General features: G+C 33.8%; 2 long non-coding RNA genes across 7 annotated transcripts in view; one reads left to right on the top strand and one right to left on the bottom strand.

Moving 5' to 3' along the window:
- Positions 1-13,239, top strand: part of LOC139778198 (uncharacterized) — a 71,850-nt gene that overhangs the window by 38,154 nt on the left and 20,457 nt on the right. The window lies entirely within an intron of this gene.
- On the bottom strand, positions 336-13,223 carry LOC139778197 (uncharacterized). 6 transcript variants are annotated; one of them, XR_011719512.1, is made up of 18 exons: positions 13,035-13,223; positions 7,380-12,704; positions 7,073-7,295; positions 6,778-6,962; positions 6,471-6,693; positions 6,178-6,360; positions 5,932-6,093; positions 4,507-4,629; positions 4,224-4,423; positions 3,937-4,136; positions 3,517-3,687; positions 3,343-3,379; positions 3,165-3,250; positions 2,870-3,078; positions 1,264-1,455; positions 1,042-1,179; positions 825-936; positions 336-675 (listed from the first exon to the last, which is right to left on the bottom strand). It is a non-coding gene; the product is annotated as an uncharacterized lncRNA (long non-coding RNA). The 6 variants fall into 6 exon arrangements; XR_011719510.1 differs by having other exon boundaries at positions 3,165-3,379; positions 7,380-7,562; positions 7,673-12,704; XR_011719508.1 differs by having other exon boundaries at positions 3,165-3,379; positions 7,380-9,784; positions 12,428-12,704.

Below are 13,239 nucleotides of genomic sequence, written 5' to 3'. Positions count from 1 at the left end.
TGTAATTAAATTAAATTAAATTATGTACTTACACTGTTCTTTCAGGTAGATTAAATGACTGAATAGATAAACTTATCTTCATAAAAAAAAGAGATGAGTTTTTTCTTTAAATTTTGCGGTTATGGCTTCATGGCGGACGACGCCTGCTCAGTAGCGGTCTTCTTCTTCTTCTTCTTCTTCTTTATGCCCCAATGGATTTCCGGCTCCAGATGGAGCCGAAGTACCACGCTTTCTTAGCAAGAATAACTGGGGGACTCTCTGGGGTCCTAGGGTTGTTTACATATCGAGATAATTTTTCAAATTTATTGTTATTGTAAGGAGAGAAAACTAATGCAGTGTATAATAAATTGCATAATAAAATATCCTTATCTGAAAGACGCAATATTAAATACTAACATATTATTACATATTGTATAATATAAACTATAAACAAAACAAATAATTACTCAAGTTTCGTTTTTTTCTTGTTTATCCAGATGACCGAACAGGCAATATTACCGTTGTAAATTATTCTTGTGTAGAAAAATTCATATTTAAATAGAAAAATTTAAATAATAACATATGTCATTATATTTTATGATATAAACAAAACGAATAATTACTCATTAAGTGCCGTTCCCTGTTCCTTTCTCTGGTTCTCCATCATTTACTGACTTTAAGATGCTTGTTATAAGTCTGCATTTAAATATGATATGATTAAAAATAGAAACGAAAAACTAATTTCTTAAAACATCACAGTTGTAAATTATCCGCGTGCAGAAAAGTCAAAGTTTTACTAATGATGTATCATTACATTGTATAATATAAACAAAATGAATAATTACTCATCAAGTGTGCCTGCTTCCTGTTCTGAAGTTTGTGTATGATTCAGAGGGTAAATTATGTTGTTCTTGATTTTGATTTTCGGTAGATGGATCCATAAAAGTGCTTGCTGGTCTGCATTATAATGTGTAATTAAAAAAAATTTTTTTTTAATATTACTGTTGCAAATTATTCATACGCAGAAAAGTAAATATTAATTGTTAGTGGATATCTCATTACATTGGATAATATGAGCGAAACCAATCATCAAGTGCTTCAAGTGCTTCTTCCTCTGTCGTTGGTTGAAACGATTGAGAAGGCAAATCAGGCTGATGTACAGAGGAATCCGTAATGTACGTTGAACTTGAAGCGTTTGATCTGCATTAAAATGGTATGATTAAAAATAGAAATAAAATTATTATTTAAAATATTTTTTAAATCATGTACTCATATGAAATATACTCAGTGCTTTGAGGTGGTAATATAGTTGGACAAACTCCTGGATTTAGATATCTTCTGACCTCATTTCCACGTATTTTATAATTAAAGTTACTTTCTTTGAAGTGTTTGCTGCAAACACATGCACTTTTTGATTCTATTGTGCGACCAATAAATGCAAGCCACTTTGCTCTGTCCTCTTCATTCTTCGGTAATCTTAAAAATAATGAATTAAATTTTCATGGGAAATGTGCGACCTAAATTGGGAAATGTGGGAAAACAGAATTTAATTTGCGAGTGCATCGAGTATATCTACGATCGCGATTTATGACGGGCACTACGTGCTAGCTAAGCCGACAGGGTTATCTGTCTACCCGTAATTACCCGAGATATTGAGAATATGCAATTTAATTAGCAAAATGTTGAAGTTGAGAAGTTGCTATTTAATTTGTGAGTGCATCGGCAACAAACATTTGTATTTATCTCCGATTACAATCATATCACTTACAATTGCATAGATATGCTAAAAATTGTACCCTTTTATTTTTAAATAATCCACTAAAATTAAATACTGTCTCTAATCTGTTCTAGTCTATGTCTATTTTAAAATAAGAAATTGTGAGATATCATACGTCTATTTAATATTTTATGTCTCTGGAAAAGTATTTGCAACTCTTTATTATACATATATATTATACATATATATCATCATACAATTATTTTCATAGAGATCCATTTCCTCAACATAAAAAATATTAATATAATATAAATAAATGTTACTTTGTTACTCTCTTCATGCTACGATTTGGAAACGTTGCTCAACACCATTTCAATGAGATCTAATTCTATTGAAGTGCGATCACAGCACAAAGGAGGATAGATCAAATGGTTTAAAGAGAGTTTTTTTAATATTTACATGACGCTCCTAAATTTAACGCACGACGCGACGAACCGGTCTGTTATGTAAGAAATTTTTATTCCACACTTATATTACATTTTGCGTCACATCCTTGTAAGTCCGTATAATGTTTCTTTAGCTTGTCTGGCAGTGTGTGATTTTTATCGGGATATAACTCGTGTTTTTTTAAGTGGATTCTCAGTGCTCTTCTTATATGTATTTTTTAGGCACCTGAATTTTCGTCGGTGATGTAACGGACCACTCTTCTTCTTGAACGGTACAATATATTTCAACTTCCGCCCCGATATCGAATAATTCTTGAGTATTATCTTGAGGAACATTCGTTATCAATCAGATAACTGATTTTACAGTGACATCTTAATTTCACTGACCATAATCAGTGAGATATAAGATAAAGAAACAAAAAGTAAACGTTTCTTCTGAAGTTCAGTGAAATTCGACGACAAAGTGGCGGCGCGAGGTTTACTCGCGATTACGATCCCAAATCACTTCTTGTATATCTATCTCTATCTAGATCCCACTTCTATCTATTTGGCTTTCGTCGCCGATATTGTGCAATTTTCGTTTGGCGTTGAACAACGGTTTGTCAAACTTGTATACGACGATTCGGGCCTCTATCGCCTTTCTGGTGCTGGGTATAATCGATAGAGGCCAGAATGCCTCCATGGAATTGATGCACACGATTTTTTTCAATCCTGCCGGAACACGTACCGAACTGTACTTCACATCTTGAGTATATACGCGGTCTCACACTCCATGGTATGTAAAATTGTTTCGGGTAGCCAATTGCGAAACGCAATATCATCTAGTACGACGCCGTCGGTATGTCCCGTTTTCAGGCGCTGCCAGTCCTCTTTCCCTCTGACGATGAGCGGATGCTTAAAGTGCGCAAGGGCGAATTGCGTTTTACCTATACGATTCTGCAAACAAATTATCTACATTCGTATACATTGTCACATTTATATAATTGCGTACCAATCGTGTTTTTTAAACGAGACACACTTACCGGGCTGACGAAAATTGCAGTTTTATTTATCGGCAGATTGATTAACGGTACGGCAAAGTCTCTGGGCTCGTACAACCCGGCGTCGTCTTGGGCAAAGTAAGCGGTGTAGTACGCGGACAATTTTTTGTGATTCATTAAAAATTTAATAACACATTTTACTCATATGAAATATACCTACTCAGTGCGTGTTGGACAAACTCTTGCTTTTCTTAAATCTTAAATTAAATAATTATTTCTATATGATCTTATATTCTGATATGGTAATTTATATAGTAACATTAATTTAAATGTATTGACAAAACTGAAATTTAATTATATATGTTTAGATATAGTTATATAGATCTATAATTACCTACGCGTTGGACAAACTCCTGCTTTCACGTATCGTCTTACGTCATTTTTGTATTTATTGTAAAAAAAGTCCTCTTCTTTAAAGTGCTTGCTGCACACGGAACTTGTTCGGCTTGGTATGTGCCCAATAAAATGAATCCATTTTTCTCGCAGTTTTTCATCTTTTGGCATTCTTAAAAATAATGAATAACATTTTAAAAAGTTAGTTAAAAATAGTTATAAAATAATTATAGTTTAACCTATAAACTTTTGTAAAAAATAAAATTTTTTACATATAGTCACCTATGAAAGGATATATCATATTCTTGGCCGAATTCCAGGTGACAAATACAACAAAATCTAACCATTTTTCAAACGAGGAAATTCTAAATTCTAAACAAATAATCGCGTTGACTCTCGGCCAGATTTAATTTTTACTCACCGAAATGATTATTTTTTCCTTTCCGGATGCTTCTTCGCTATGTGCTTTTGTAAATTCTCATTTCTTGCGTAGGGGTAAGCCTCATTCGGAGGACAATATTTGCACAAAAAATTTTTTTTCTTTTCATGTTCCTGTTTTATATGTCGTTTTAAATTTGACGGGTCTGTGTATTTCTTGGGACATTTTGGACATTTAAATACCTGAAATGTAAGAAGAATTAATAAATAAAGATTTTTTTACGCACAAATAATCGCGTTGACTCTCGGCCAGATTTAATTTTTACTCACCGAAATGATTATTTTTTCCTTCCCGGATGCTTCTTCGCTATGTGCTTTTGTAAATTCTCATTTCTTGCGTAGGGGTAAGCCTCATTCGGAGGACAATATTTGCACAAAAAATTTTTTTTCTTTTCATGTTCCTGTTTTATATGTCGTTTTAAATTTGACGGGTCTGTGTATTTCTTGGGACATTTTGGACATTTAAATACCTGAAATGTAAGAAGAATTAATAAATAAAGATTTTTTTACGCACAAATAATCGCGTTGACTCTCGGCTAGATTTAATTTTTACTCTTTTTCGTTATAAAAAAAGGCGGTTTCAGTCATTTTTATTAAGTCATCTACTTCGCTTTCATCAATTGGGACAATATCGTCAAAGTCTTCTTCCCTCGATCTTGAAGAACTTGATGCAAGTCTGGAATTATACATGTATAGTATGATTAATGAAAGAGACAACGTGCGATAAAAATTACCATGTACTCATATGAAATATACCTACTCAATTCTTTGTCGACGTGATGGACAAACTCCTTCTTTTAAGTAGCGTCTTACGCCATCTCCATATACTTTGTAAAAAAAATCCGTTTGTTCGAAATGGTTACTGCAAACCGAATTGGAACCGGTTGTTGTGCGTCCAATAAATTGATCCCATTTTTCTTTCATTTCTTTATTTGTTGGTATTCTTAAAAATAATAAATAAAATTTTAAAAAGTTACTTAAAAATAGTTATAAAATAATTATAGTTTAACCTATAAACTTTTGTAAAAAATAAAATTTTTTACATATAGTCACCTATGAAAGGATATATCATATTCTTGGCCGAATTCCAGGTGACAAATACAACAAAATCTAACCATTTTTCAAACGAGGAAATTCTAAATTCTAAACAAATAATCGCGTTGACTCTCGGCCAGATTTAATTTTTACTCACCGAAATGATTATTTTTTCCTTCCCGGATGCTTCTTCGCTATGTGCTTTTGTAAATTCTCATTTCTTGCGTCCCTACGCAAGAAATGAGAATTTACAAAAGCACATAGCGAAGAAGCATCCGGGAAGGAAAAAATAATCATTTCGGTGAGTAAAAATTAAATCTGGCCGAGAGTCAACGCGATTATTTGTTTAGAATTTAGAATTTCCTCGTTTGAAAAATGGTTAGATTTTGTTGTATTTGTCACCTGGAATTCGGCCAAGAATATGATATATCCTTTCATAGGTGACTATATGTAAAAAATTTTATTTTTTACAAAAGTTTATAGGTTAAACTATAATTATTTTATAACTATTTTTAAGTAACTTTTTAAAATTTTATTTATTATTTTTAAGAATACCAACAAATAAAGAAATGAAAGAAAAATGGGATCAATTTATTGGACGCACAACAACCGGTTCCAATTCGGTTTGCAGTAACCATTTCGAACAAACGGATTTTTTTTACAAAGTATATGGAGATGGCGTAAGACGCTACTTAAAAGAAGGAGTTTGTCCATCACGTCGACAAAGAATTGAGTAGGTATATTTCATATGAGTACATGGTAATTTTTATCGAATGAGGCTCATTCGGAGGACAATATTTGCACAAAAAATTTTTTTTCTTTTCATGTTCCTGTTTTATATGTCGTTTTAAATTTGACGGGTCTGTGTATTTCTTGGGACATTTTGGACATTTAAATACCTGAAATGTAAGAAGAATTAATAAATAAAGATTTTTTTACGCACAAATAATCGCGTTGACTCTCGGCTAGATTTAATTTTTACTCTTTTTCGTTATAAAAAAAGGCGGTTTCAGTCATTTTTATTAAGTCATCTACTTCGCTTTCATCAATTGGGACAATATCGTCAAAGTCTTCTTCCCTCGATCTTGAAGAACTTGATGCAAGTCTGGAATTATACATGTATAGTATGATTAATGAAAGAGACAACGTGCGATAAAAATTACCATGTACTCATATGAAATATACCTACTCAATTCTTTGTCGACGTGATGGACAAACTCCTTCTTTTAAGTAGCGTCTTACGCCATCTCCATATACTTTGTAAAAAAAATCCGTTTGTTCGAAATGGTTACTGCAAACCGAATTGGAACCGGTTGTTGTGCGTCCAATAAATTGATCCCATTTTTCTTTCATTTCTTTATTTGTTGGTATTCTTAAAAATAATAAATAAAATTTTAAAAAGTTACTTAAAAATAGTTATAAAATAATTATAGTTTAACCTATAAACTTTTGTAAAAAATAAAATTTTTTACATATAGTCACCTATGAAAGGATACGTCATCTTCTTGGCCGTATTCTAGCTTGCAAATGCAACAATATCAATAGATAAAAGTAATAATTACTTACAAAAATCTATTATTACTCTTTTTCGTTATAAAAAAAGGCGGTTTCAGGCATTTTTATTAAGTCATCTACTTCGCTTTCATCAATTGAGACAATATCGTCAAAGTCTTCTTCCCTCGAGCTTGAAGAACTTGATGCAAGTCTGGAATTATACATATATAGTATGATTAATGAAAGAGACAACGTGCGATAAAAATTACCATGTACTCATATGAAATATACCTACTCAGTTCTTTGTCGACACGTGATGGACAAACTCCTTCTTTTAAGTACCGTCTTACGCCATTTCCATGTGTTTTGTAAAAAAAATCAGTTTTTTTAAAATGTTTACTGCAAACGGAACTCGTTCGGCTTGTCGGGTGCCCAATAAATTTTACCCATTTTTCTCTTTGTTCTTCATCTTTTGGCATTCTTAAAAATAATGAATAACATTTTAAAAAGTTAGTTAAAAATAGTTATAAAATAATTATAGTTTAACCTATAAACTTTTGTAAAAAATAAAATTTGTTACATATAGTCACCTATGAAAGGATACGTCATCTTCTTGGCCGTATTCTAGCTTGCAAATGCAACAATATCAATAGATAAAAGTAATAATTACTTACAAAAATCTATTATTACTCTTTTTCGTTATAAAAAAAGGCGGTTTCAGGCATTTTTATTAAGTCATCTACTTCGCTTTCATCAATTGAGACAATATCGTCAAAGTCTTCTTCCCTCGAGCTTGAAGAACTTGATGCAAGTCTGGAATTATACATATATAGTATGATTAATGAAAGAGACAACGTGCGATAAAAATTACCATGTACTCATATGAAATATACCTACTCAATTCTTTGTCGACGTGATGGACAAACTCCTTCTTTTAAGTAGCGTCTTACGCCATCTCCATATACTTTGTAAAAAAAATCCGTTTGTTCGAAATGGTTACTGCAAACCGAATTGGAACCGGTTGTTGTGCGTCCAATAAATTGATCCCATTTTTCTTTCATTTCTTTATTTGTTGGTATTCTTAAAAATAATAAATAAAATTTTAAAAAGTTACTTAAAAATAGTTATAAAATAATTATAGTTTAACCTATAAACTTTTGTAAAAAATAAAATTTTTTACATATAGTCACCTATGAAAGGATACGTCATCTTCTTGGCCGTATTCTAGTTTCGCGGCATTTTATTCGTATTGGATTTTATTACAATTTTTATAATTCGGTTCTGCAGGGACATTAATTTATTAATTACGTTATTATACGCCCCTCTCCACGCTATTATGCCATACGTTGCAATACTATTAAATAGTGCATGATGAACAATTAACAGCGACTCCCGGGACAGCAGCCTGGATAACTTTGCAAAGACAAACAGTAAATATCTGGTCTTCTTTGTGATATAATTTAAGTGCAATTCCCACTTCATAGCCTGATTTATTATGACTCCAAGATATCTGGCAGAAACAACTCTTTTAACTCTTTGGTTATTAATTTTAACGGAGATCTCATTCGGTACACTATCTGCATATATTCCAAAAGTGATAAACACTGTCTTGCTGATGTTCAGAGAGAGCTGATTCACGCAAAGCCATTGGAAGACAATATCCAGATATTCATACATCCGTCCCCTAGCCACTTCCCAGGACTCACCCGTTGTTACAACGACCGTATCGTCCGCGTACGAAGTAATTGATTTACCTGGTAATAAAGATAGCAAATCGTTTATGTAAATAATAAAGAGAAGTGGCCCCAGTATTGTTCCTTGTGGAACTCCAATGGTTATTAACCTATCTTCACTGCAAACTCCATTTATTTTTACAGCTTGTTTTCTATTATTTAAATAATTTTTCAACAATGAGTAACAATTTCCCCTTATTTCGTAGTCGTACAGTTTGTCTAGTAGTATTTGGTGATTCACGGTATCAAAGCCTTTGCTAAGTCAAGGAAAGTCGCAATTGTGCATGTACCATCATTCAATTTTTTGTATATATAATTTGAGATTAATGCCAGAGCATCCTTAGTACCTTTACCTTTCCTGAACCCAAATTGTTTCTCAGAGAGAATATTTGAGTCAGTGAAAAACTTGTACATTTTTTTATGGAGTATTTTTTCGAAAATTTTTGCAAAGTTAGATATCAGCGAGATCGGTCGGTAATTAGTCACATTGCACCTTTCCCCAGCTTTGTAAATAGGTACAACAACGGCATACTTTAAGTTATCTGGCCATTCACCATTTTTCATACATACATTTAGATTATACTCTAGTGGATCCGCAATTTCGCATACAATCGACTTAATAACCTTAGCACTAACCCCATCAGGCCCACCAGCTTTATTTTTTAGACCGCTTATGACATTCGTCATCTCTCCAGCTGTAGTAGGACAAAGAAAGATCGATTTGTTATTTATTGGAACCTTTTTTAGGTCGGGACGGTTAGGAATGCGTATTTTTTCAGCCAGATTAATGCCTATAGTACAGAAAAAATCATTGAAAGTATTTGCAAGTTCTAGAGGATCATCAATAACTTTCCCCTCGGTTTTAATTTGACTACATATATTACTCGATTTAGATTTCCCCTTGTTTAATTTCTCTTGAACAAAATTCCAAAGAGACTTACTTTATTACATCTTTTTTCAACATCATTCTTATCGTATAAGAACTTGGCTCTATTAATAACTTTTTGCAGTAGTTTAAAATAATTTTTATATTCATATTCAGTCTCTCTGTTATTAGGGTTTTTTTTTCAATTATCATATAACATTTCTTTGGTATTGCACGCTATAGTAATGCCCTGTGATCCATTTTTTTCTTTAAAAAAAATTTTTTTTCTTTTTATTCGTAGCTAGATCAATAATATTTTTGATCTTACATACAAGTAATTCCAGTGCATCATTTGCATTTTTAACATTTTTCACTACCCCCCAATCTTCTTTTTGACTTAAATCTTGTAATTTCTTAAAATTAATACTACTGTAAATACCAGTCTGTTCTTGTTTTTTAACATTTATATCGAAGGACACAATAAGCGGATAGTGATCAGGTAGAATCTGTGTATATTTTAAAGCCCTAACACCCTTTAAATTTCCTTTATAAAACACATTGTCAATACAGGATCCTTTTGATATATCCAATGTATTTGGCCTCGTAATCCCCGTAAAAAGAGGCAAATATTCATGATTTAGGTAGTTATTTAATATACTCCTCTGTTATAGCGTCTAGAGTCAACAGATCAATATTAAAATCTCCTGCAACAAAATGGTTTTTAGTATTTCTGTTCTCGCGTAGAAATGTATCTATAATATCAACAAAACGTTTTTTATCAACATCATGACACCTATACATAGCAGAAATCTTAACACACTTTTTATTATCTAGCGAAATGTTTGTTATTTTAAAGTCATTAAATGCTTGAACTTCAACTTGTTGATTCAGCGAATCCTTAACATATACAATGGTACCGTCAGCTGTATTCACATGACCCTCGTTGTAGTATGTGCTATATCCTGGGATATTGTAGTAGGCAGCACTAGGAACATTATGGGTTTCCGAGCAGATAATAAGCAGAGGTTTAACTTTTAATCCCTCAATGAGAACAATTAAATTGTTAAAATTTGTCTGTAATCCTCTTATATTTACATTAATTAGCATGAAAACGTTCTTATCTAAATTTTCATTAATCGACTGCAACGTTCCATACTCCAGTTCGTTTGTAAAACTGATATCATTTAAATTTTGAAAAGAGAACTTGTCATTATCCTCTTGCTGTGTAATGCTGGACGTTAGATGTTGCGAGTCGCCTTTCCTGCCCGTGTTGAGCTGCTCTGGACCGCGTGGAGAGCGCGTGGTAGAGCGAGAGAGAGGGGCGTCAGCCATTCCCGGTTAAGGTACATTCCCCCTCCCGCTCAGCCCACTGCGCTCCCTCGCAGTGTCGGACCGCCTTGTCACTTTGCCCATGATAGCCGGTACTATCGGCAGGATTGGATAATCAGTTGCGCTTACAAACTTTGTTATTTTCGCACTAAGCGTTTTGCACTTTCCATTATCCAATGCACAGTGATTTGTTTCACGCTTCAGTCCAAAGTTTGCGTTCACATAAATGCAATTTAGACAGTTGAGATTTTTAGGATTAGTGCACTTGCTCGCTTCATGCGGACCAGCACAGAGCACACAGCACTCCTGATTTGTACACTTTGAGCCACTGTGTCCATACCTTCCACACTTGTAGCACGGTTTGACGTTCAGATCATCGTAGGCACGATATCTCTGGTGACCAACATACACTTTGTTTTTATTACCCCTTACGTGACTGTATAATTAAATAACTGTTTTTTCTAATTAAATCAATTATTTGCTTGACAGCCCGTGACTGCCGCATATATAATTGGATAAAACCAATTTCTTTTTAATTTAACTTTTTTTTCTTATTGCGGTGGCTGCGATAAACGAAAAGGATACACACAAAGACAGAAATGTAAAGTCTGTTAATACTTACAGTTTATTCTCACTATACTGAGCGGTGGCTGGATTTCGAGGACCGGTGCAACGGATGCAATGGAATTATCACTAGCGCGGTGGAATTATCACAGCACGTACGCAGATTCTGTCTCAATCAACAAAAGCGTAGCGGAAAAAGATTCTTTCCTGCGAAAACTGCTACGCGTTGTTAATACGAAGTGCTGAAAGAGATGACCACTAAGTTTTCTAAAAAATCGCGACATCCATGCTAATTCGAACATAACGATAGTTTACGCAGTCGGACCTGCGAGAGATCAGCCAGCTCGACCTAATGGCTATGGGCGGGGTTGATATAGGGCAGCGCAAAGATTCGGTGGGGTGACGCGTAAATCACACACTCAGATATTTAATAATAATCAATAACAGGTTTATTGTAACTTGGCAGTACTATGAAATCGAATGATAAGAATTATTGAATAGCGGAAGTCAGAAATGAACTTGAATCGGATTATTAAATAGATCAGACATTAAATTGTATTAAAGAGGTTGAATTAACCGAATTAGATAAGGTACGTGAGAGAACATTAATTTCGGAATCAAATTAAACACGATAGAAGTGAGCGCGAAATAACAAAGTAAATAATATGGATCGTAAACCAGAATTACATAGAATAGAATAAGAAACAGAAAATATGCTCGATTACGAAGCAACATTGAACATGAAATATCATCAAAGTCGTGCTGCGCCACGCTCGGCGCGCAAGGATCCGACCCCTCCTGGTAATTTAGCCGACCGTGAGGCGGATGCAGCGATGGCGCCTCTTTCGGTTCCTTCTGGCAATTATTGCAAGTGTACTTGGTCGTTTTAAGTATACACATTAAGTGTATACAAGATACACTTATCCCACAGTCAACACAAGTTAATATTACAGCTTCCTTCATTTGTTTTTTTTATGCCACAACAAAAGCTCAAACTGTACATGATTTCATCAATTACTTGTTGAAATTCTTCTTTCTCATTTTGCACAGTTGTGTCAGTCTTTTTGTCTCTGAATATCAAGTCAAATATTATCCATGACTTTTGTATTACGGTCCATGGATCACTATTTAAATTTTTTATTTCGAAAGAATTCTGTCGCCACAAGGTATAAGAAGCTCGCGGAGACGCGAGGCTCGAAACACAACGCGAACTATAATACGGCCACCAACGCGAAAGTATAACACACGCGAGAACACTCAGGACGACGCAAAATACAATACGCAAGGACACGCCATATAACGCGGAATACCGCACGCGAGTACAATGAATGAACGAAGTCGGTGAACACAGAATGTCGCGCGATAAGAGACGGAATCTAACATAATTGGCACACGCGAAATCGATCACGCGACATTAACTTAATTTTGACAGAACGTGACAACAATTTACTGACCTTGTTAAAAGACCGCATTGGCCACCGTATTTATAATAAATATGAGGTCTCATCTTGTAATAATAATGCAAGGGCCGTAAGGAGATTCCAGGCGATGGCAATTTGTCTTGATATTTATACATTTGTTCGCATAAATATGGAGACAATAAAAAGATCCTCGCGCGCGGGTTCTTACTGAATGTTGGGCCATCAATTTTTACGATTGGTCCATATTGATCCCGCAGCATTCGCATTAGTCGGATTTCGATCGGAACATTCACGTTGCAATGACATTCACCTGCAACGGAAATGCCAATAATTGATTTTTATGTAAATGAAAGATCAAGGGGATGAAAAAATATATTTAAATACTCGATTTACATTTGTTTCATGGATAACTAGATAACGGATCTAATTAAGATTATATTCTGTTAAGTTTTACCGTTAATCGTTTCTATTCAAATTCAAATTTATATCTAAAATTTCAGCAAGATTGGTTGTATTTTATCCTTCGAAATAATGTCAGAATTGAAAAATAAAAATAAAATATATTTACACTTTATATATATCTATATTTTATAATTATCTGTATTCATTATTTTTAATGGAAGGACGAAATAATTGTTACCTGTTAATGGCAAAAATATGTCACGTAAATAAGGCAGGTTTTGTGTAGGATTTGGAATGTCGTTTAACGAACGCACAAATGGTCGAACCGTAGCGTCAGTCGTCACTGACCGTACTGTTTTAATAAACATTGTTATCGGATTTAAATCAGATCAAGAGTTAAGTGCGAGGTCCTCTCGCAGAAACGGCTACCGAAACTGTGATCG

The sequence above is a fragment of the Temnothorax nylanderi genome, unplaced genomic scaffold, assembly GCF_030848795.1.
Source record: "Temnothorax nylanderi isolate EJ_2023f unplaced genomic scaffold, tnyl_v1.0 TNYL_tig0175_pilon, whole genome shotgun sequence".
Classification (NCBI taxonomy): Eukaryota; Metazoa; Arthropoda; class Insecta; order Hymenoptera; family Formicidae; genus Temnothorax; species Temnothorax nylanderi.
The sequence above is the reverse complement of the archived record's forward strand: the minus strand, read 5'-3'. Positions and strand labels throughout refer to the sequence as shown.